The sequence below is a fragment of the Cibotium barometz genome, chromosome 18, assembly GCF_041138505.1.
Source record: "Cibotium barometz isolate CiBa-2024 chromosome 18, ASM4113850v1, whole genome shotgun sequence".
NCBI classification, from domain to species: Eukaryota; Viridiplantae; Streptophyta; class Polypodiopsida; order Cyatheales; family Cibotiaceae; genus Cibotium; species Cibotium barometz.
In genome coordinates this window covers 40,876,581-40,902,224 of record NC_141063.1, presented here as the reverse complement: position 1 = coordinate 40,902,224, position 25,644 = coordinate 40,876,581, and positions in this window count along the sequence as shown.

Here is a 25,644-nt window from a genome sequence, read left to right as displayed (position 1 = left end):
CACACTGTTCTGGCATAGCTTCCCCAGTCCTTCAGGAGCAATTCTGATGCATTGGATGATAAACACTATATTTCTACACATGATTAAAGGTGTTTGTATCTTATAAACTATTGTTTCTCACAATTAGTGTGCTCAACTTCATTATAAATGAATCAAAAATGATCCTCAGTGGTGGCTAGGGGAGAAGTGCCAGAACAGTGCGAATTTTGACCCTACATCACCGTTGCAGAGGCCAAATTTGCACTACTCTGGCACAGCTTCCTCAGTCCTCTAGAAGCATTTCTGATGCCTTGGGTGACAAACTGGCACATGATAGACACTCCATATTAAACAAACATGATGACACCGAGACATTATAAGAGAAACTTAAAATTTTAATTATCAGAAGGTTACAAATGAAAGCGAGATAGGTTTGAAACAAGGGGGGGTTTGAAACAAAAGAGTTGCTTCAAAAAAAAAAGTTAACATCTAAGATCTCTAGATCGTGTCTCGCTCGCCTCGAATGCACCGAGCTAGTTGCATGTCCTTGGCAGATATGGTAATCCTCTTTGCATGTATTGCAAGGAGGTTGGTGTCTTCAAAAAGCCCAACAAGGTAAGCCTCGGGAGGCTTTTTGCAATGCTTCAAGGGCAATCCCCTGCACACGGAACTCTGTTCTATATCGTTGGAGAATCTCCTTCACTGTGCGAGTAAAAGGGGCTCTTCTTATCAACAACTCAGTGTTCCTCTGATAAAACTTGATTTCTTGTAGAGCCCTATGCCCTTGGCGCATCCTTCTCCTTGGAGCTCTCTGTGTTGTGTTAGTGCGTTGGTGAGGTTGGGACTTCCTTGGCTTGAAGAGATTGACCTTTCTACGCTTGCGCGCACTTGCAGGAACCTCCTCTTGGTCTCTCTCATAGTCTGAATCCTCCTCCTATTGCTGTGGTACCTGTGTATCAACAAGTTCCTCCTCGGTAGGTAGGGGACCCTGTCCTGGTAGTAGGGTCTTGCCACCTATGATGCTGCGCAATGTAGGAATGTTTTCACCAACCCAGTCGAACTGCTCATCATCGACGGCCTCTCTGTCTTGATCTCTAGGGTGGCTGCATTGTGGGGTCTTCTTCACACACTTGTTCCCACTAGAAGGGCCTGCATGTGTGTGCATTGGTGTGTTGCTGTGGGAGGAGGGTTGGACTCTGGTGATCCCATTGGGCATGTCCTAGAATCCAAGGGGTCACTCTCTTCCATGGTGTCGCCCCAGTATGTGGTCGTTGGGTGCCTTGCACTGTGTTTTGTGAAGGCTTGGTAACACGTGCGGTGTTCTTGGTGCGTGCCATATCCATGTACGACTATGCTAACGTGGTGATGTGCTGGTGTCCTTACGTGGGTGTCTACGTAGATCTTGAGCTCAAGCTCTCTAAAAAAGTGAAATGAAAATGAAGTGAGAGAAGGAACTATTAATAGTTTTTTTAGGGGAAAAAAAACCTAACTAAACTTATTTTCTTAGCCTTATTACATCTAGATTTATGCTGGTGCGTGCACAACCCAACGCCTCCCTTGTCTCCTCATTCGTGCGCCAAGCACCATGCCTATGGGGAGCATTGGTCTGCAACCATTCAAGCCGAGCATGACTTTTTGCAGCCTTGTGTGCCTCTTGCGCAAGCTTAGATTGTTAGGCCCGCTCCCTTACCAATACCCTTCCAAGATTGTGCTATAAAACCAATTGAACATCTCTTATAGATAGTTTGTACGTGTTCCTCCTATAGAAGCTCCACCTCCATGTCTTGTATTTTTGAAATAAACCCCTCTTGCTTTATAATGTGATTTCTCTATCCCTTGGGTACTCCACATGTCGCGGGCTTAACACAAAATCCATTTTTCTAAGTAGAAAATGATATTTTTGATATACAAACATACTAACATGGAGTTTTTCATCACAATAAATTACATTTATGAGAAAAATTAAAAAATAATAATTTTGGGGTCCCCACAATTTCAGGATCTCATGGATGTAGTGGTTCCTGACAGTTAGTTATGTTTATGGGGTTGTGGGGGGACCTGACAATTAGTTATGGATGTACTGGCTCCTGATAGGATTCTGACGTGACCCTTGAATTACAAGCTTTTTGGAGGAAAAAATTTATTTTCATCATACATATTGGTTGGGTGGTGTTTTTTCCACCTCAAAATGTAAAAAAAATAAAATATAAAATATTTTCACTTGAGTGAAGATAAAAAATTCAAAAAGTAAGAGAGAAAGTATGAGAAAAGTCAAAAAGTAAGCGAGAGAGAGAGAGAGAGAGTATGAGAATATTCCCTTTAAAAAGTGAAACTAGGGGGGTATGGCTGATGTGGCAAGGCAAAAAATAGGGGTCATCATAGCCTTTGTCTCCCTTAAGCCTAGCTTTTTAAGCTCTAATCCCTTAAAATCAGGAATCCTTAGGAGGTCCTTTATGGGTCCAAAAAATTCCTAATGTACAAAGCAGCATCTTTCTCTTTGATGATGGATTATAGTTTTGTCATTTCTTTCAACCCATCATTCATGCATCGTTGTAGATAATTTAGGGCTTCTTGCACCCATTCCATCTTAATCATGTTTGGAATGTGTCGACATGGGTATAAAGAGTTCTAGCTAAGGAGGCTACGTCTCCAGCTGTAGAGTTGTGGTGGAGGTGGCCTCCTATGTTAATGCTCCAACCTCTGGGGGACAACATAGACTTGCCCAGCTCAGTCCTCCTTTGATTGTCGGTAGCTTAGCACTTCCATTCCCTCCTGAGTAGTTTTCCCCTTCTTACATGCTGATCTTTTTATCCACGAACTCAAACACTCTCTTCCTTCCCTATCCTAAGGTAGTCTGTTCTTGAGATTTTCTAGAGGGCTTTGAGCTTTCAGACTCCTCTGGGGCACTCTCCTTTGGACCCTCCTCCTTTTCCTTCTCAGCTCTTGGTGGTTGAGCCTTACCTTTGAATAGTGCATCTAGATAAGGCATGATCTTTGTCTTTGTGCTGGGCTTGGTGAGCTTTCTGATGTGTTCCTTGAGGTTGTGATTGAGTACCTCTTCCCATGCCACTCTTGTGCCAGCTTCAGTAGCCTTCACCATTCCAAACGTCTTTCTGGACATGCAGTAAGGCTTGTGGGTGAGGTTTATCATCTCCACCACAAATGTCATCTAATTTTTTATGTCTTCATCCATTGTGCCTATTATTTTGTATTCTTTGGCTCTCCTCTCTAGCAGGCCAAATTCTTTAATCAAGTCGTCATCCTTTATAGGCTTGATCTCCACTTCTCCCTCTGTCGACAATTGGAATACCTTGGCCACGAGGGATTCAATTCCCTCTTCTCTCTTGAGGAAAAAGTAATGATGTTAGATTTCTCGAGCTATTCTAACTATTCCCCAACTTTGAAGTTGTGCTCGAGCTCCTCCCAGGGAAGCTCTACGAACTACTTCAGGCCCATCTTCTCCAACCACTCTACGTGTATATTTGTTTCCTTGTATACAGGTGGATGATAGATATTAAAATTCCACCATCTTGTATATGCAAGATATAGATAGGGCTGAGTGAAAGAAGGCAAGGATCAAAACAAAGATTAGCAAAGAGAAAGTAGAAAGCACAGCGAAGAATAGAGCTTTTTCACAATAGATCGATGAGAATTTGGGTTCCAAAATCCACTTGGATTCTGGAATCCAAACTAAGCGGATTTTGGAATCCCAATTTTCATTCGACGGATTGAAATTTCCGTCGATAGATTGAAATTTTTGTGACGAAAATTTCAATCCATCGATGGAGTTTTTTCAGTCATCCGTCGACGAAATTTTCAATCTATCGATGGAATTTTTTTACAACGTCAAACAAAATTTTTCGACGAAAATTTTTTCCATCGAGACGAACTAAATTTTTCATAAAAGTGAAATTTTCTTTCATTATGGACCAAAATTTCTCTTTTTTCAGATGAAAATTTCACTGTAAACGATAGAAACATCAGTCTCATGGAATTTTAGATTCTAGAATCTACTTTGTAAACAAAGTAGTCCAAATTTCCATCAATTTTTCAAAATTGTTGTCATTTTCGTGACTCAAAATCTAACTGTTATAAACTAAAAATTGTGTTTTTGTAAAGACTATAACTCTAAATCAAATTGTTAGATTCATCACAAGAATGAAGCTGCCAAGGATCCAATCCACTAAGAGAAGGGCGATTTTTATGAAGCCTTAGCGAATGATTTTAGTGCAATGAGTCTGCAAAACAAATTATTGCACTACTGGTGGGGAGAAAGCCTTTGAAATGGACTTGACTTAATCCAAGTGGGTCAGATAAGATGAACTAATTGAGATGAATTTGGGTACAGATGACGACACAAAGGATTGTCAAAGTCAGTGCCAAACTGGATGCTACATTCCGAAATGAAATTTGGGTGTTGTCACGTCCTTTAAGGATGTTTTTGCATGGAGCTATGCCAAGTTTGGCCGAGTGTGGAGTGTCTAGGCTAAGCCTAAATCTTGCCAAATGTGCCTTCACCATCCAAAGCGGTATGCTCCTCGGCCACATTGTTTCTCAGGAGTGCATTGCGGTAGACTCGGCCAGGGTGGAAGTGATCCGAAAAGCTCCGCTCCATCCTTTCTGCATCCAGCTCATAGACTTTTGGATACTCCTCTGCATCTAGTACTGTGAGTCTTGCCTCTACCTTTACCAGTTTTATTTTATCTTTGTTAGCCTTGTTCTGGTGGACATCCCTTATGATCTTGAGGTGCTCCTTGCTTGCAGATCAGGGCAACTTGTCCTTCCATTCTTACCTGCTTTTCTATGGCCTGGTTCAATTCATCCTGCATATGCAGTATTTCCTAGTTGTTCCTAGCCATATTTTCCTTCATCTCCTCCACCTCCTTCTTCATTCCTTTGTTGGCTTGTTGGAGCTCCCTAATTTGCCTTTTCATGCCATCCATTCGGCCCACTTCTACCCTTCTTCTACATAAATCCCCTTTGCAGAGGTTCTTGTTGGCTCATCATGTTCTACAAAGCAGCATCTTTCTCTTTGATGATGGATTGTAGTTTTGTCATTTCTTTCAACCCATCATTCATGCATCATTGTAGATAATTTAAGGCTCCCTGCACCCATTCCATCTTAATCATGTTTGGAATGTGTCGACATGGGTATAAAGAGTTCTAGCTAAGGAGGCTACGTCTCTAGCTATAGAGTTGTGGTGGAGGTGGCCTCCTGTGTTAATGCTCCAATCTCTGGGGACAACATAGACTTGCCCAGCTCAGTCAAGTCCTCCTTCGATTGTCGATAGCTTAGCACTTCCATTACTGCGTTGGCACCCTCCTGAGCAGTTTTCCTGCTAATCTTTTTATCCCTAAATTCAAACACTCTCTTCTTTCCCTATGCTGAGGTAGTCTGTTCTTGAGATTTTCTAGAGGGCTTTGAGCTTTCAGACTCCCCTGGGGCACTCTCCTTTGGACCCTCCTCCTTTTCCTTCTCAGCTCTTGGTTGAGCCTCTTGGTTGAGCCTTACCTTTGAATAATGCATCTAGATAAGGCATGATCTTTGTCTTTGTGTTGGGCTTGGTGAGCTTTTTGATGTGTTCCTTGAGGTTGTGATTGAGTACCTCTTCCCATGCCACTCTTGTGCCAACTTCAGTAGCCTTCACCAAACATCTTTCTGGACATGTAGTAAGGCTTGTGGGTGAGGTTTATCATCTCCACCACAAATGTCATCTAATTTTTCATGTCTTCATCCATTGTGCCTATTATTTTGTATTCTTTGGCGCTCTCCTCTCTAGCAGGCCAAATTCTTTAATCAAGTCATCATCCTTTATAGGCTTGATCTCCACTTCTCTCTCTGTCGTGGCAATTGGAATACCTTGGCCACATACAAGGGATTCAATTCCCTCTTCTCTCCTGAGGGAAAAGTAATGATGTTAGATTTCTCGAGCTGATCCAACTATTCCCCAGCTTTGAAGTTGTGCTCGATCTCCTCCCAGCAGGGAAGCTCTATGAACTGCTTCAGGCCCATCTTCTCCAACCACTCTACATGTTTATTTGTTTCCTTGTATATAGGTGGATGATAGATATTTGAATTCCACCATCTTGTCATGCAAGATATAGATAGGGCTAAGTGAAAGAAGGCAAGGATCACAACAAAGATTAGAAAAGAGAAAGTAGAAAGCACAGCAAAGCATAGAGCTTTTGCACAATAGAAACATGCAAATTAAGTGTTCAATTAAGAAGGTGCAATGTTTTCCAACCATTGTGGTGGCATACTCCCCCCTTGATATGGCCATAACCACCCGATATCCATGATTCATCCTAATCCTTTTTAAAATTTATCTATCAGAGTGCCTATTGCACGAGCTGCAAGGTCATATATGGCTGGGTTGTGGTGTGGCAAAAGTGATGTGACGCCTTTCCCTTTCCATCCATGTATCCTTTTTCAAGGTGGCAACATTGATTTTCCCACCACCTCCATGTAGTTAGATCCTCACTCTCTGTGCACACTGAGATCATATTTACACAGATAATTTCTACTTTTAGATTTTATTCTTTTCCATTTTCACTCTTTCCAAAATCCTATCCTCCTTCAAACTCATGATCCTTACTGGACTCGGATTCTACTTCTTTGAGATTCTCTAGATCTAGACGTGATTCTCCTGCTTGGGTCCCTTCCTATTAAAGCGTTCACCAATTTCTTTAGCCTTTCACCATGCAGGCTTACCAATTCAAAGGTTTCCGTTTTCATTTTCCTAAAATGATTCTGAATGGGGAGCTAGTGGGGTGACTCAATGCTGACTTAGTCGAAATCAGTTCCTGCTCAATTGTTATTGTCTGTCAAATGAGTGCTAATTTGTATGTGTTTGGGAAAGATATGCTTCTTGTAGTGGAAAATCCTATGAGATTTGAAGTTGTTTTTGTTGCTGAAGATGAAGCTTTAAAGAGCTATTGCTGAAGGTGATTTGTGGGAGTGGACCTCATAGTTTTTTTGGTGTTTTCTTCTGGTGTGTTTGTGCCCATATCTCAGGGATGTTGAGACACCGATGTGATTTTATCTATCTAAAGCAGACAAAAAGTTTGGTTTTTATCGTGGTGGTTTTCGGATAAGTGTGAGTCATGAAATACGACGCAAACGATAACTCAACTCTATTTTTGGGAAAAAAAATGAAAAAATGTACTTTTTTTCAAATTTATGGAGACAAAAGACACACTTTCATGTAAAACCTTTTTAAAAAACCACTACTTTTGTGAAAAAAGAATGCATAAAAAATTACTTACATTTTACTCTTAACCCAAAAACATCCAATTAAAAAAAGAATTACAATGGAGAAGAAACTCTTCCAATCAACTAGGAGAGTCATTGGATCTTTTGCTTTAAAATATCAATTATTTTTTGGCACAAGTGTTCATAATTTTTTCAAACTCAAATCCATACATAAGAATTTCTATATCATGCAAATTAAGCATGTCCACACATCAACGAATTCCACTTTTCTTTCCTTTTTTTCTTCATTTAAGCATCTCTAGATCATACTTTCCCTTGAGCACGGATAAGTTTTGTACCAATGCACATTTCTAGGCTACTAGTTGTACGTAGTAGCATGCTATCCACAAACTGATAGGTGGTAAAATTGACGTTACTTTTAGACCCAATATAATTTGATAAAACTCTCTTACATAGGACTAGTGCATTGTCTAAGAAAATAAATTTTCTTTGTATACAAAGTTGACCCAATGATTGAATTTAAGCATATTTTAATATTAAGATAGGTAGGTATATGGAGTCCATGGCCACAGAAGAGGTTTATTGAAAGCAAAGATGTTTCTAGATTTAGATAGAAATCCAACGATCCAAATAGTCAAATTTTAAATGGTAGTGAGGGACTACTACAATTTACCAGTTTGCTTTATTTTGATCTAATAGTTTGATTTAGAGTTATAGTCTTTGCAAAAACATAGTTTTTAGTTTATAATAGTTAGATTTTGAGCCATGAAAATGTTTATAATAGTTAGATTTTGAGTTTATAATAGTTAGATTTTGAGCCATGAAAATGACAAAAGTTGTTGTTTTGAAAAATTGGTGAATTTTTGGATTCTAGGATTTTGGAATCCAAAATTTCGTGGATAGACTGACGTTTCTATTGTGAGAGTGAAATTTATGTTCAAAAAAAGAGAAATTTTGATCTATAATGAACAAAAATTTTAATTTTATTGGACGAAAAATTTAGTCCATTCAAAAAAATTCCGTCAATGGATTTTTTTTCTCGTCGATGAGAATTTGGGTTCCAAAATCCACTTGGATTCTGGAATCCAAACTAAGTGGATTTTGGAATCCCAATTTTCATTCGACGGATTGAAATTTCCGTCGATAGATTGAAATTTTTGTGACGGAAATTTCAATCTGTCGATGGAATTTTTTCAGTCATCCATCGACGAAATTTTCAATCTGTCGATGGAATTTTTTTCCAACATCAACAGAATTTTTCGACGGAATTTTTTTCCATCAAGAGGACGAACTAAATTTTTCGTTCAATAAAAGTGAAATTTTCATTCATCATGGACCAAAATTTCTCTTTTTTCGGATGAAAATTTCACTGTCAACGATAGAAACATCAGTCTCATGGAATTTTAGATTCTAGAATCCACTTTGTAAACAAAGTGGTCCAAATTTCCATCAATTTTTCAAAATTGTTGTCATTTTCATGACTCAAAATCTAATTGTTATAAACTAAAAATTGTGTTTTTGCAAAGACTATAACTCTAAATCGAATTGTTAGATTCATCACAAGAATGAAGCTGCCAAGGATCAGCCCAATCCACTAGGAGAAGGGCGATTTTTATGAAGCCTTAGCCAATGATTTCAGTGCAATGAGTCTGCAAAACAAATTATTGCAGTGGAGAAAGCCTTTGAAATGGACTTGACTTAATCCAAATGGGTCACATAAGATGAACTAATTGTGATGAATTTGGGTATAGATGATGACACAAAGATTGTCAAAGTCAGTGCCAAACTAGACGCTACATTCCGGAAAGAAATTTGGGTGTTGTCACGTCCGTTAAGGATGTTTTTGCATGGAGCTATGCCAAGTTTGGCCAAGTGTGGAGTGTCTAGGCTAAGACTGAATCCCGCCAAATGTGCCTTCACCATCCAAAGCGGTATGCTCCTCGGCCACATTGTTTCTCAGGAATGCATTGCGGTAAACTCGACCAAGGTTGAAGTGATCTGGAAAGCTCCGTTTGGAATGTGTCGGCATGGGTATAAAGAGTTCTAGCTAAGGAGGCTACGTTTCCAATTGTAGAGTTGTGGAGGTGGCCTCCTATGTTAATGCTCCAACCTCTGGGACAACACAGACTTGCCCAGCTCAGTCAAGTCCTCCTTCGATTGTCGGTAGCTTAGCACTTTCATTCCTTCGTTGTTGGCACCCTCCTGATGATGAGTAGTTTTTCCCTTCTTACCTCCTGATCTTTTTATCCCCGACGAACTCAAACACTCTCTTCTTTCCCTATCCTTAGGTAGTCTGTTCTTGAGATTTTTTGGAGGGCTTTGAGCTTTCAGACTTCCTTGGGGCACTCTCCTTTGGACCCTCCTCCTTTTCCTTCTCAGCTCTTGGTTGAGCCTTACCTTTGATTAGTGCATCTAGATAAGGCATGATCTTTGTCTTTGTGTTGGGCTTGGTGAGCTCTCTGATTTGTTCCATGAGGTTGTGATTGAGTACCTCTTCCCATGCCACTCTTGTGCCAACTTCAGTAGCCTTCACCATTCCAAACGTCTTTTTGGACATGCAGTAAGGCTTGTGGGTGAGGTTTATCATCTCCACCACAAATGTCATCTAATTTTTCATGTCTTCATCCATTGTGCCTATTATTTTGTATTCTTTGGCTCTGCTCTCTAGCATGCCAAATTCTTTAATCAAGTCGTCATTCTTTATAGGCTTGATCTCCACTTCTCCCTCTGTGGGCAATTGGAATACCTTGGCCACATACGAGGGATTCAATTCCCTCTTCTCTCCTAAGGGAAAAGTAATGATGTTAGATTTCTCAAGCTGTTCCAACTATTCCCCAGCTCTGAAGTTGTGCTCGAGCTCCTCCTAGGGAAGCTCTTTGAACTGCTTCAAGCCCATCTTCTCCAACCACTCTACATGTTTATTTGTTTCCTTGTATATATAGGTGGGGATGATAGATATTTGTTTCCTTGTATATAGGTGGATGATAGATATTTGAATTCCACCATCTTGTCATATGCAAGGCTGAGTGAAAGAAGGCAAGGATCACAACAAAGATATAGATAGGGCTGAGTGAATTCCACCATCTTGTCATGCAAGATATAGATAGGGCTGAGTGAAAGAAGGCAAGGATCACAACAAAGATTAGCAAAGAGAAAGTAGAAAGCACAGCAAAGCATAGAGCTTTTCCACAATAGAAACATGCAAATTAAGTGTTCAATTAAGAAGGTGCAATGCTTTCCAACCATTGTGGTGGCGTACTCCCCCCTTGATATGACCATAACCACCTGATATCCATGATTCTTCCTAATCATATTCAAATTTTGTCTATCAAAGTGCCTATTGCACGAGCGCAAGGTCATATATGGCTGGTTGGGTTGTGGTGTGGCGAGAGTGATGTGATGCCTTTCCCTTTCCATCCATGTATGGCGAGAGTGATGCGATGCCTTTTCCTTTCCATCTATGTATCCTTTTTTGAGGTGGCAACATTGATTTTCCCACCACCTCCATGCAGTTGACAGCTGGATCCTTGCTCTATGTGCACACTGAGATCATATTTACACAGATACTTTCTACTTTTAGATTTTGTTCTTTTCCATTTTCACTCTTTCCAAAATCCTATCCTACTTCAAATTCATGATCCTTACTGGACTCGGATTCTACTTCTTGGAGATTCTCTAGATCTAGACGTGATTCTCCTACTAGGGTCCCTTCCTATCATGAAATCCTTCCATGATAAAGCTGAATTCAACCTATATCTATTCACCAAGTTTCTTTAGCCTTTCACCATGTAGGCTTACCAATTCAAAGCTTCCCGTTTTCATTTTCCTGACAATTCTGAATGGGCATGTCCATCTCATATTCAGCTTTCCTAGGTGAGGTCCCATTCTTGATGAGAATAGCAAGATTCCATCTCCTTCCTTGAAGATTTTGAGCTTTGTGTTTCTATCCACCTGGAGCTTTCTTCTTTTCTACACAATCTTGGTTGTCCATGCACTATGCAGTCTCTTTCCATCCAGTTGAAGGAGTTTCTCGATTTTGTGCACTTTTGACTCTTCCAGAGAGAGTCTTTCTGTCACGGCTATCCTAAGGCTTTGTGTGAGAAACTCCATGGGCACTAATGCTTCAGTCCATACACCATGCTGAATGGCATAAGTATATTTGCATTCTTATAAGCTATTTTGAATGCCCATAATGTTAAATGTAGCTTTGTGTCCCAATATGTCATGTTTTCATTTACCGTCTTGACCAGAGTTCCTTTCAGGATTCTATTGGTGGATTCTGCTTGACCATCGCCCCTGCTGCAACAAGTAGTAGATTGTTGATTTCTTATGTATGATCATGTGTTTCTCTGTCAGCTTCTTAATACTTCATTGAGGAAGTGGCTCCCTTGATTGCTAATTTTCTCTATTGGTGGGCATCCGAATCTTGTCAATCAAGTTTTGTATAGAAACTTTGCTAGTGACGATGTCTTAGAGTCTTTCAAAGCCTTATCTTTTACCCACTTCATGGAGTAATCTATTGCCACCAGTATGTATCTGTTCCTTGTTCTCTGAGCTGCTAGCTTGAATGAGCCTACAAAGTCTAGACCCCATTTATGGAACAGCTCAAGTGGTAGTATCGGGGTGTGAGGCATTCTTTCTGCACCTTTTTGTCTACCCTAGCCTTTGGCACATTCACACTCCTTTGCAAACTTGTGGGCATCTTCTAATGCTATCACCACCACAGTCCTACTTGAAACACTTTTCGTCCTGTGACCTCTTCGGAAAAGTGACCTCCACTTATCCCTTCATGTGCCTCTGCCAGCACAACTTGATGTTCATGCTCAAGGACGCACCTTCTCGAAATCTAGTCAATGCCCATATTGTACAGTTAACATCTTGTCATACCAACTGGGTTCCATCTATGATGAAGAGGTGAGCATCTGGGAAGTCATCCTCCACTCCGTCTTGACATGAAATTTACCACTGCATGTTTGTTTCCTCAGGTATGCTTGATGATGAACTCAAACTCTTGTAAAACAACAACATCCATTTAGCTAATTTTCCTACTGCCAGGTCTGACATTCACCAAATACAAGAGTGCTTTGTGGTCCACATGAAATTCAAAAACATTACCTAACAAATAATGCCGGAATTTTTTGATCAAGTAGATCATCCCCAATGATTCATTTTCTGTGGTGGAATAGTTTCGCTCTAGATTTGACAATCTTTTGCTTGCATATTAGACCGATTGAAACGAACCTTCATGTGAATCCTGCATCAAAGCACTTTTAATGGTAAAATCAAAAGCATCCACAAATACATGGAACACCAGATCAAAATTTGGATGTTGAAGAATTGGTGTTAATGATAGTATCCGCTTCAGATTTGAGAATACCTCCTGACAGGCTCCTGACCAGACATATTCTGCATCCTTCACGGTCAGATAGTACAAGGGTATTGCCCACAGTGCCCACAGTCAGACTATACAGGGATATTGCCATGTTTGCTAAGAACCTCATGAACCTTATGTGCCATTTGATCAATCCTAAGAATCTAGCTAGATCCTTGGTGTTCTTGGGTGGCTGTAGTTTTACAATGATCTTGACTTTTGCCGGGTCTACTGCTAGTCCTTTTGTGCTAGCAGACACTATACGCCCCAATAGAGATCCGCTCATGACAGCAAAGGCAAACTTAGCTGGATTAAGGAGCTCAATCTGGCTATTCCACACTTCTCTAGACACATCATTAGGCACTTTATGTGTGGTCTTGTTTCTTTTCAAACACCTTGAAATCGTCCACCACGGAGACCCTCATGAAGGTGGTTAAATACTCGTAGAATATTTCTTGAACCATCCTCTAAAACATGGTTGGAGCATTCTTTAGCCCGAAGGTCACATTAGAGGCAAAAGCCCCCCATTTTGTTTTACAAAGGCTATTTTCTCCTTATCCTTTGGAGCCATGTGCACTCTTGGTTGTACTACCCCCACTAAACCCATCCAGAAATGAGAGTGTCTCATGTCCTGCTCAATTATCCAGTAGAGAATCTATGAATGGCAAAGGAAATGGATTGGATATGGTGGAGGCATTCAATTTTCGGTAGTCTATACAATCTCTAAGCTTTACATTCTTCTTCGAGACAATGACTATGGGCCATTCTGCTCTGTCATTCAGATAGAGAAACCCCACTCTTAATAGCGTATCTATCTCCTCTTGACTTACTTGGCATAGTTAGGGTTCATTCTATACTTACTCTTCTTGATAGGAATTGCATCCTCCTTCAAATTATGATAAAAGTTGGGATCAATTCCTTTCAATTCCATGCAAACCTTATAGGATCTCAATGATGCCCCTTTTGAAAAGCATGCACAATTTCAAATAGTTCTTTTTAACAAGTTGAATAATTACTCTGAGCTTTGTTTAATTTTTACTTTCAAATAATTTATATTTTTTGGATAAATAATTTGTTTTTTCTCTATAATTGAAATACTTTTCTAAGGTGCTCAATATGTTCTTATTTATTTTGACTAAAGACTAATATATCATCAATAAAAACCACCATAAATTTTACTAAATATAGAAGTAGTGAGAGCATTAGTTAGACCAAAAGGCATAACGAAAAACTCAAAGTGCCCAAAAGATGTCCTAAATGCTATTTTTGGCACATGTTCAATTCTAACTTTTACTTGATGATATCCAGACTTTAAATATATCTTACTAAAATATTTAGCAACTTTGAATTGATCAAATAACTTATCTATCCTAGAAATAGGAAATTTATTTTTTATTATGATTAAATTTAATCCACAACAATATATGCACAAGTGCATATATATGCATCTTTTTTCTTCACCAATAATATTTTGGTGAAGTCTAGAGAGACTTACTTGGCCTAATAAAGCCTTGTTCTAAATATTCAGCCAACTTCTTGTGTTTCTGTCAAACTTATTCTATAAGATGACTTACTAATTGGCTTTGAATCCTTTAAAACTTCTATGGGATGATTTGTCCCTCTATCTGGAGGTAAACCTTTTGGCAATGTTTTCGAAAAAACATCTTTAAATTCTTCTAATAAATTGTTTAAAGAAGAGTTAAATACTTCACAAATACTAGAATCAAAATTTTCACAATGGTTTTTAAACTAAGATATTGTATAATAGAAAAACATTTGTTCTATTCCATTATCATGATGAAGATTTTGGAGCTCAATATTATATATCAAAGGAGAAGATGGTACATTGTGCACTCCTTGCAATGTAATAAATTTTCCTGTATGCTCAAATGTTAGTGTATTATGCAAATAGCTTCTCAAAAGTGTTTTCCCCAATGAAAATAATTCATGTGTGCATTCCTTTAGGCTTATCATTACCATTCCCAGTAAGTTCTTGTCCTTGGGACTTAGAACAATTCCTTTTATCCTCATTTTCGAGCTCAAGACAAGAGAAACAAAGTTTTTCTTTAATCGCTTTCTCAAAATCTTGCTTTTTTTTAGAAACTTACTAGGATTGGATTTTTGCTTTTTAAGAGGTTCTTCATTTTTTAATAAAAATCCTTTCTTTTTTGAGAACCAAAATTTTATTCATGAGGCTTATATGAAAAAAAATTATCATTTTCTTTACGATTACCATTACCCATGGTATCATCAAAAAATTTTACAAATTTTACAGCCATTAGGAAAATTCTGGACTCAAAAGAGGGCTGTTTCAACAATAATATAATAATAGACACATAGATTGAGTGACATGTAATCTACGAACGAGATTCACCGGTGGTGGGACCTCTGTACAAACCCACCCAAAACGTGGAGAAACTCTTATCTTCATGAAATATTAAAAAAAACCATCACCTTGTCTTAAAATATTCAAAACCGTTTTTTTGTCAGAAACTAACGCAATAAAAGAATGTTTTCCACATTCCTGTGTTAGACGTGGAGCACTAAAAAATTCTTTCCACCACCCCTAGAACTAATGAAGCTTGAATGCTTGGAATGCTTGAATGCTTGAAATTCTCCCGGTTATTCCCTCAACTTGGTTCCACTTTTGAATCTTGAAACATCTTTGGCGCCCAAAAGAACACACCGTCCCTCATTTCATCCTCCCTCCTTGATCCACAAAAGCGGTTAGCCCAGTCATCCACTTTCTGCTACTTCTTCTTTCTCATACGTCTGTTAATCTATCATGGCACCCGAAAGTGGACTGAAACGAGCAAGGAGCAGTATCTCATCTGTTGTGTTGTATAACATAAAAGACGAGAACGAAGAATGGATTCCCCAAGTATACAGGAAGTACTCTTGGGTCACTATGCAGCCAGGAAAACAAGGCCACTACCGAGTGAAGGGAAAGGCATCTGAAGACTTGGCCAAACATTGGAAAGGAAGGATCCTTGACTTTAAGATGGCACCAGGAGGGAAAACTGTCAAAGAAGTGTTGATCCAGCATGTATTCATGCAAAAAGAGATCAACGTGGGACCATTGGAAGGACTTCCAAGACACAGACCACATTGTAAGTGCTTGTGTTTTGTATTTCAATGTTACAAATAAGGTGATTGATATACATTTTTCTGCCTTGCACAGATTTGTACCCATCCAATCTTCAGGAGTGGGAGCCTGCACAATGCTTGACGGGGTTCTTGAATGTCGTACATGGTGAGGTGGGGGAACTTCAATATGAAGGTCGTGCACCAAGTGATCTCGCAAGAAGTAGAACATATTTCTATGACTCATTTTATACCTTGCCCACTCAATCGAGTCGACATGGAAAGTTGGAACGTATTCCGTTGCCCGCACTTGATAGTCCGGAGTGGCCATTGCTTGACACAGAAGTGACAGAGTCATACAGGACCAAAATGTTTAATGATATTAAATGTGCTATGAAGCCTAGCATTGGTGCAAGAAATGTGCACTTAAGTTTGTTTGTTCCAATTGCATGCTTTGTTCATTTATTTTCTGATTGTAAACAATTGAGAAAAACTAGAACAACTTTTGTGTGCAAAGATGTAGATGAAGCCTGGCTTGATCATTTGTTTGACAAAGGTTGGAGAGTGAAATCATCAAAGGGAGATGATTTGATCGAATGTCGATTGAACACCTCCGACATTGCATTTCGGTGAGTGTTAAAACATTAAAATGTATTTTTGTGAAACAGTTACAACGCTTATTTGATTATACTCGGAAAATTATCCTAATGATATTTTGGAATCAGATACTATATTGCCAGGCAACATCTGTGCATGTCATTTACTTATAGAAGGTGGCGATGGATCAACAACAACTGGGAAAGCATGGACCAAGATACAAGAGATGGCAGCCACTCTTGCTTGATAGATATAGTTATGATTCGACAGGGTCACCCATCTTTGACATTGGAAGTGGAAGAGAATTGGACTCTCGAATATGTTAGGAAGGAATTAGAAGTAGCTATTCAGAATCCTCCAGATCAATTTTGCTTCAAGCTCCTTCAAGCTCGATGGTCGGAAGCTAAGTAAAAGAAGAGAGCATCAGATCATTTGTAAAGATGTTGCAGCCCCACATAAATTGGAGGCACTAGAAGATATATGATGTGACCATGTATACGGTGACAATGTATTTTCCATATGCAATAAACTTATCTATTCAGAACATTGCTTTTGTAATGCTTTACTGTTTAAAACAATGTAATGAAGGCAAGAATTCCCCAATTGAATTTTTATGTACACAAAAAAAGGCTTAAAGTAAGAAAGCAAGCAGTGAAGGAACACAGTAGCAAATTTGATCCTCTGATTTTCAAATGATAAGTGTATTTACATTTGATGTTCTCTCTCCAATACATGTATAGCTGCATATTTACAAACGTACATTTGTTGGAAGAAGGAAAAAACTATTTATTGCTGGAACCCATAGGTATCGGCTTCAGGATGGAGCCAGGGCTCTTCTCCCAAGTATGGAGCCCATGTAAGAGGCTCAGGGGGGCCTATCCCCCCTCGTGGATTGGGCGGGATGAAGTCCACTGGCCCGTCTGGAGGCATAACTTCAGCGACCTCGATCAATTTCGCAATCGTTTCCTCCCTAAACGTTTGGACGTCTAGGTCCACGTAGCGAGACATTGATGGAAACTGCCATCACAATTCATCAAGGCATAAATAAGATCAACATGACAATATATAAGAAGATAAACAAGAGCACAAATGCGTATGGGAGCTGAAAATGCTTACATCCTCTGAAGGGAGCTGAAAAATGCTTCGTAGCAGCAACATTGCATTAAGTGCAACCCTCCACCCACAGCTGTAGCCATCTTCTTGTTTGGGGACACTAACCCTTCGGATGGTCGATCGATCCAGGGTGTCGATGTCCATGCTGAGACTCTCGTAAGCTGCCATTAGTTTCCTGACTCCACTGTAAACAGAGACCAATCATTATCCTGATCAATCCGGACTTCTAACTCAAACAATAATATGTATCTTAATGATTTTTACTTACAGCAAAACATTTCCATGGACACCAGATGTCGAATTTGCAAGGTAAATGACATTTTCTTGCACGTCGACTAGTAGAAGACTCCAATGGGAACTGCACAATAGAATTCTATTAGTTTCAATCCAAAGGAAGCACTATATAACTCGTGTACGGTGATTCCTATAAACATCATGCGATAGAGAGAGAGAGAGAGAGAGAGAGAGAGAGAGAGAGAGAGAGAGAGAGAGAGAGAACTCACTTTTCATGATATGCCAAAAAAAATACTCGAGCATCGTCCAGCTGGACCTCCCGAAACCACTTCAGCACATCGAGGTACGGAACTGACTCTACTAGCAATAGTGTTGAGACCAGTGAATCAATCTGGAACACTCGTTGCTGTACATCCTCGGGCAATAGCGAAATAACAAAACTTCACAAGGAAACATATCAAGAGTGAGGCATCAACTTTAAGAGCCAAGAATGAAAAATTGTGGGAGGACAGAGAAAAGAGTATACCTTAAAACACATCTGAGCACTTTGTCGTTGACTTCAGTTTTGGGATCAAACAAAATGTTGATTTCTTCAGCATGAATCGGGAAATAACATCTATGCCCTCTAATATTAAAGGGTACATAGAACTCCGGCAACAAAAATTGAAGCGCCTCCCGATTCATGGCGTGGAGTGCGCGAACATTTTCTCTTTTTGTTTGCAATGCAAGCATTGCAGCTTGATGTTCCCTTTGAGCGCTTGTCATTAAATTTGCCCGAGTCTGATGCTTATGATCTGGACCTCCCTCGGTCACCTCTTCAATTCTCACTTTTTGTACAGGCCGGACATCCAAAATTTGTAACATTCGTTCATCAGTAAACGTAACTGGTCTAAGTGACTTATCGTATCTGAAACGAAGGGCTATTAGGCTGAAAAAATCTTTGTTCATTACTGTCACCCTGTGTGCGTGGGCAGCAAGAACGTAACTATCCAAAAAAAATTCGATCATCCAATCTTCTGTGGCCTCTTGCAAGCAAAACAAGGCCGATGCCTTCCACCTAAACAAAATTCCATTCTGCTCACAAATTCTCCTGGCAAGCCTCTGGAAAGGCAATCTGGGAATAGCAGCTGTCGGGTGCTTCATAAACTTTTTGATTTCTCGCAGGGCTGCTGAATGCTCTGCGAAACGCCTGAGTCTAGACTGCGTTTTGGACAATCGGGAAGGACTGCTTGATTTTCTTGATCTTGAGGCTTTCAGAACGCCCATCTTCTTCCCAGTAGATGAGGGAGCTGCATTGTCAATGGGTCTAGCTGTATGCCTTACACGAGCCATCTGAAAACGTAAGAAAAAGCAGAAAACTTTGCTATTCAGTAGCACACGATTAACAATTCACCATAAAGCGAGAGAGGGGGGCCAAGTAAGCAATATGCACTTCCTCGCGTTATGGTGAATCCACTGAGATAATCAATCTCTCTTGCCCTCAAGCATTCTCTCTGTAGCTCTCTTACACCCTTGCTACAATTGCACCCACACACATTCGTCTCTTTCGCTCTCGATACCCCTCTCTCTCTCTCTCTCCCTCTCTCTCTCTCACACACACACACACACACTACCTCTTTCTCTCAGGCTCTCTCTCCGCTTCTCTTGCATTCGCTCAATGCACTAAGAGGTTACATCATGCTTCACGTGATAGGTGTTGAGAAGCAAGCTGTTTCTCTCTAGCTTTCTCTTCCCATCAATGCTTCACGTGATAGGTGTTGAGAAGCAAGCTGTTTCTCTCTAGCTTTCTCTTCCCATCAATGCTTTTCTCTTCCATCTCTCTCTCACACACACACTCTCTCTCTCTCTCTCTCTCTCTCCGTGCCATGGTTTGATTCCTCGATAACATAAACAATCCCTCTTTCAACTCACAGACTCGTTATACTGAACTCTTGACTTCTAGTCTTGCACATCGTCAATGATCATTTCAAAGCAGTTGAGGCACATCATCGCTACAATTCCACCCTGTTGGTCATATGATAGAGCAGAAGATTTCACAGTCCACCCATGTTATCCAAAACAGTACAATCATGAAGGAGCTAAGGCTACATAGACCATAGCTTTACACCCAATTGTGACGGTGATTACATGAGCCATGTGATACTGAGAGAGAAGTGATAACACATGATGTGGATCTGCAGCCATGGCAGTTACGTGAGCTGTAGATGAACCAGCATTGAGATGGCGATGCACCTCGTAAGCAAATAATATCATAAATACTAGCATTTGTCATTTTGATATCTCGTAGATACGGGCAATCTAATAAACCGGAGCAGTATTTTTCGAGTTTGCGGGTTTCTGCGAGCTGGATCACCGTGGAGTTTTGAAGCAAAACCTCGCTGGAGCATAGTATTTCTTTTAGAGTTCGTCGTCCCTACCTCTACAATGTTGTAGGGTTAAGCAGCTCCCTCACTCACTCCCTGTGTAGTAACAGTAAGGTTGAAATGACGGAGGAGAACCCGGGGATAGGCGGCTGCCTGCAGTCGGCGGGGCGGGTCTAGCAGGGCGGCTCCGGCGGGGCGGCGGTGGCGCGGCAGCGTCGGGAGCATAGGCGCAAACAAAAGAGAGCGTGGGGTCTAAAACAAGAATACATAAATCTTGATGGCACTAAAGTCATGGCTATAAGGATAGAGAGTTTTTCTTGTGGATTTGGAAGCATGTCCTGGGTGAGAGATCCATAGTAGCACTTTGGTTTGCTACTATTGAAGTATCCTTCCATCTCAAATCACATCTTGGGTTTCTACTTCAGCATTAAAGGGCATGGGGCATTCATAGAGGGGGGACCATGGAATCTAGGGTGGGGAAGCGACAGCGTGAAGATCAAGTGCACGGGGGCCATAGGATGGTCGCGTAGTAAATTCGAGCGCACATAGTAAACTCGGGCACACACATTAAACTCGGGTATGGCATGATAAACGCAGGCATGGCATGGTACACTCGACAGTCATCAAGATTTCGATTGCCAACGGGAAATTTTCTGGCATGGCCGGGTTTACACCCCTGTACTGCATAAAAAGCTTGGGGACTTAGAAAAATTTCGAAGTCCAAAATGTTTCAAAACAAGTTTGCGGGCATGAAGCTTTGAACCGGGGTGGTTGCGTTGAGAGGGCAATGCTCTACCATTACGCCAGAGATTCCACCGTGAAGTTTGGGGCTAGAAAACTAATATATCGTTATTTTTTTGGAGGTTCCCTAAAAAAAATCATTGACCATCCATCACACAGCCCAAATTTCACCCGCCATCTTGATCTGATTTGGGCCATAGATCCCATGGCTTGGCTTCATTTAAGAGCCCGCACTTAGTCCTAAGGGGATCTCTTATCTTAACTGTACCTTGAGGAGTAGTTTCTGTCATGCTCAGTAGGGACCTTGGCCTCTGTACTTAAGTTTTTATTCCGTGTTCTTGACACTATACATCAGCACCATGTCTTCATCAAACCACTGCTTACACCATAGTTTTTCAACCATCAATCCATAAGCGGATCACTGTCTTTGTTCATTTAATTGCTCTAAGGTAGCTAACCTCTCCGTGAGAGGGTTTCCCTTCAAGTTATGTCTAGCACTAATTTGGAGGCTTGGAACCAAGTGTTCCATTGATATGATAGCGTCAAGCCCGAATGCAAAAGCTAAAAAGGTGTGCTGTTGACAGGCAGCCAGCCACCTTGTATGGCCCATAGAGCAAAGTGCAACAAAGTACTCCAAATCACTCTTCGATGCTTTATCATCTTATTGAGAATAGTGCATAATGTCTTGTTTATGCTTTCGTCTTGGTCATTAGCTTGTGGGTAGTAGGGTGTTGACTTTCTATATAGCACAAGGAACTCTTTAAGCAAGAACTCTTTGTTTGTACTTTTGGCATGGTCGTTCGCTTGTGGGTAGTAGGGTGTTGACTTTCTATGCACTACAAGAAAATCTTTGAGCAAGAACTCTGCCACTTCATTGTTGTTAAAATGTTACCACAATCACTCACTATTTCTAGTGGTGGGCAACTGCATTATTCTCGTAGAGGAGCTTGACGGTAGCTCTCGCGTGTTAGCTTTCTGTATAGCTTTGGCCTTGGCCCATTTCATGAAATAGTATGTGGCAACAATAATAAAACGTACCTGGGTTCCTTTAGCAGGGCTAATGGGGCCCACAAATTCTAAACCCCGTTTTTCAATGGGTGGTTCCAAAATTACAAGGGTTATGGGTATTCCGATCCTTCTCATGGAAGATTATGGCAAACCTTTGGCATTCATCTCACAACGCTTGACAAATTCAGCTGCATCTCTAAAGACTATAGGCCACCGAAGTCCGGCCTAGAAAACCTTGCAGGTAGCCATGTACCTAGCAAAGTGTCCTCCACCTATGCGCCAGAATGAGCTTGCTCGAGAACGACGACAAAGTCATCTTCATAAATGCACTTCCTCAATAAGATACCGTCTTGACCCTTCTTGTAAAGTATTCCCACTATCAATTGATAAGGGGCCGCCTTCCTAATGAGGCATTTGGCTCTATCCTTTTTTTTGGGTGGCAAATGGGAAATCCATCAGCCCAAGAAGTGGACAATGTCTTCGCTCCATCTTGGTACATGTCAAGGGAGCATCAAGAAAGATCATTTTCCACTCCTAGAGGAGATTCTCTATTTGGAATTCAAGAAAGGTGGTCGGTATATGGACATTCACAGACCCCTTTCGCACAATGATGGTAAAATTGAACTCCAAAAGAATAAGCAACCATCGGGTCATGCACCCCATGATACAAGGCTTATTCACCAAATACAAGAATGCTTGATGGTCTCATTGGCAAAGAAAACAAACTTGGTACCGTCAGGTAATGCATGTACTTCTTCATAGGATATATATACCATGGCTAACCCCTCTCTTTCAATGGTTGTGTAGTTATGTTCATCATCATTGAGTTGACATCTAGTAAAAGTCAGAGGGAAGTCCATATTATGCTCCCTTAGCCTTCTACTAACATGTATCTAATAGCAAATGCTAAAGTGTCGATATGCACATGGAAAATTAGATCCCAGTTGAGGGATCTTAGGGTGGGTGTGCTTGTTAATGTCTTCTTCAATTTTTTGTATGCCCATCTATTCACTCGACGACAATTAACAACTTGTACAAAAGCTTGGCATATATGGCATACAAGAAGATGAATCTTCTATAATACCCCATGAATCTTCTATAATACCCCATGAATCTATGCACCCCCTTGTATAGTTGATAAGCGGTGACAATTCTTAGATCATAACTCTTAGATCATGTAGATCTTATTCTCATCTGTGGAGATGCCATTCTTGGGAAAGGATGACAACATCTTTAACCAAAAAATGAGATTTAAGTGGGTTTAACAAGATGTGATAGAGTCAGCACCTCTCGAAGACTAGCCCCAAAGATGAGCAAATGTTCCACTTGGATATGCATGCATAGGTCATCAATGAATATCTTTAAAATCTTTTGAAGGAGATCCTTGAAGGCTATACACATTAACCATTAAAAGGTGGCGGTGGCATTGATCAAGCCAAATGGTATGACACGATATGCATTAAAAGGTGGCATTGATCAAGCCAAATGGCATGACACGATATGCATAGGTTTCCCATTCCATAGAAAATGTCATCTTGTATTAGTCGGCTAGGTCCATCATCACTTGGATGTAGCCAAAGAAGCCATCGAAGAAGCTATAAGCTTCTACTCCGGCAACTCTTTCAAACATGTAGTCTGTGTAGGGGCAAGGCGTAGTGATGGCAAACTATGGCGGCGTTAACTTTTTTGAGGTTAACACACACTCTTCTTTAAATTTTGGAAATGGTCACTATTGGTGACACCCACCCACACGGTGTGCTTGAATTCATACACAAAACCTATGAGCTTGTCTAGTTCTTCTTCCACCATTTGATCGTACATGGGATTCATGTGATAACTCTCTGTTTAGATTGTTTCACACCTTCATGCAGAGGGATGGTGTGTTTCACCACTTCCTAAAAAGGAATTCCATTATAGTCAATGTATTTCCAAAAACACATCCTAAAATTTCTTAAGCGAGGCTATCAATTCTCCTTCTTGCTCAGGGATGAGACCTTTGGCAATGAAAATTAGCTTGAGTTCTTCACTTTGCTAGGCCTACAAGATTTATTTCCTTGACCTCGACAATGGGGCCATCATATATGAAGCATGTGGCTCTCTGCGTGGGCTTCTTTGAGCCGTATCACCACATGTACCACTATCCCCTTGTAGGAATTAAAGCACTTGAGCACTTGCCTCAAATATTCCTCTTAACGAGCTCTTTGACTTTTGCTTCCTTCTCTGCCTTAGCCTTGACTTTGTTGAGCTTGCATTTGGAAGCTTGGCAAAGCTTGGCTTGATCAAGGCTCATGGATTCTTGACCACTTTTATAGACCATTGTCTTAGTCTAAGTGGTGACCTTGTTTAGGTCCACTTCCCATTGTCTAATTAGGTTTTATGTGAATCCACAACCTCAAGATAGCGAAGTCACTAAAGATCTTTCTCCATGGGGAGAAGATACTTCTTTGGTTTTCTATGCAATTTTCTCCTTTTTGGCCAAGTGACTGTGGGCAGCGCAAAGTTGATCCTTCTACATAGGAGTCCTTGCTAGATACATCACTAGCTACTTATGGCTCAAAGTCATCATTGGCTCCCAAAAGGAATGCTACACGAAGCATAAGCAGGGAAGTGATTTTCGTCCCACCCAGTTGTGCAAATCTTATTCCAAGCCTTTGTGGAAGAGTATCCATGTTTGCCAAGATGACCCTATCCTTAAAGTTGTCAGGCTCCAGGAAAGGTTTCGTAATCCTAGTTCCCATCTTCACTATCCCTAATACCTTAATGTAATGTTAACACATGTTGTTGAAGCAGTTCGGATCTAGTTACGTTATACTCACATGAATGCTTCGCCCCATGGGATGAGTCTTTCTTCTTTCAAGTTTATCTTTAAGTATTGGTTGCCTTGCATATATAAATGTTATTGGATGCTTGAGGTGTGGATTGGGGTTGCCCTGGCACTACTAGCCTAAATGGTTGAGCAGATTCTCTACAAACTCATCCATGCTCATGTCTTTAACTAGGACACTCGAGGTGGTGTTGGTTGGGCACCCTTGGCCAGATGAGGCTTTGCATGATGCATACCTTATCTCTTGGTTTAGATGGATGACTTCTACATCCTTGTCTTGAATTATATACTAGGTCTTTTTCCTCATGAGCAACACTCATCGAAGATGTAGTGTCTAGACCTATCAAATGGCCATGAAGCCTCTTGCTTTTAAGACAAATCATGAATCGATTGATGAGTAATAGAGCATCCAGTCTTTTGTGGGGGTGCTGCATCTCATATGGAGATACTTGATTCTAGCAATATATTCCCTCATTGTTTCACCCTCCTTTTTCTTGAGGCTATAGATCTATGTAATTAGGCTCCATTTGGCTCCACTGGGCAAGAATTCCACTATGAAGTTGTGTCTTAAGACCTCATATTAGCTAGCCTTTTCAAAGCGGGTTTAGACCGTTGGCCTACTTTGCCTTCAAGGCAAAGTCCGATGAGCAGACCTTGGTGGGATCATAGATATGTCCCACGGCCCTCAAAATTTAATCAAACTTCTCTATTTTGAATGGGATCTCCAGCTCCATCGAATTTGGTAATCATGGTTGAGATGTAGATTGACCTGGTTTTTCCCAACTCTGAGCATCTAGATGCTATGTTTGTTGGCAACCCCCCTTCTCATTTCAAACACCATTCTCAACATGTCTTTTGTGTATTCATGTGTTGGTGGAACATACAAAAGTAGTTGCACACTACCCTCTGGTTCAGGGTACAAAATCTCTTGCCCTATAGGATTAGGCTATGTGGTCTCCGATTGCACTTGTCCTCTATTAAACTCGCTTTGAGGCTTCAATATCACTATAGATATGGAGACATGTTCTATGAATTCTCATGTGGATCCCTTTGTGATGAGGTTGTTCTAGATATTAGACATGTTCTATGAATTCTCATGTGGATCCCTTTGTGATGA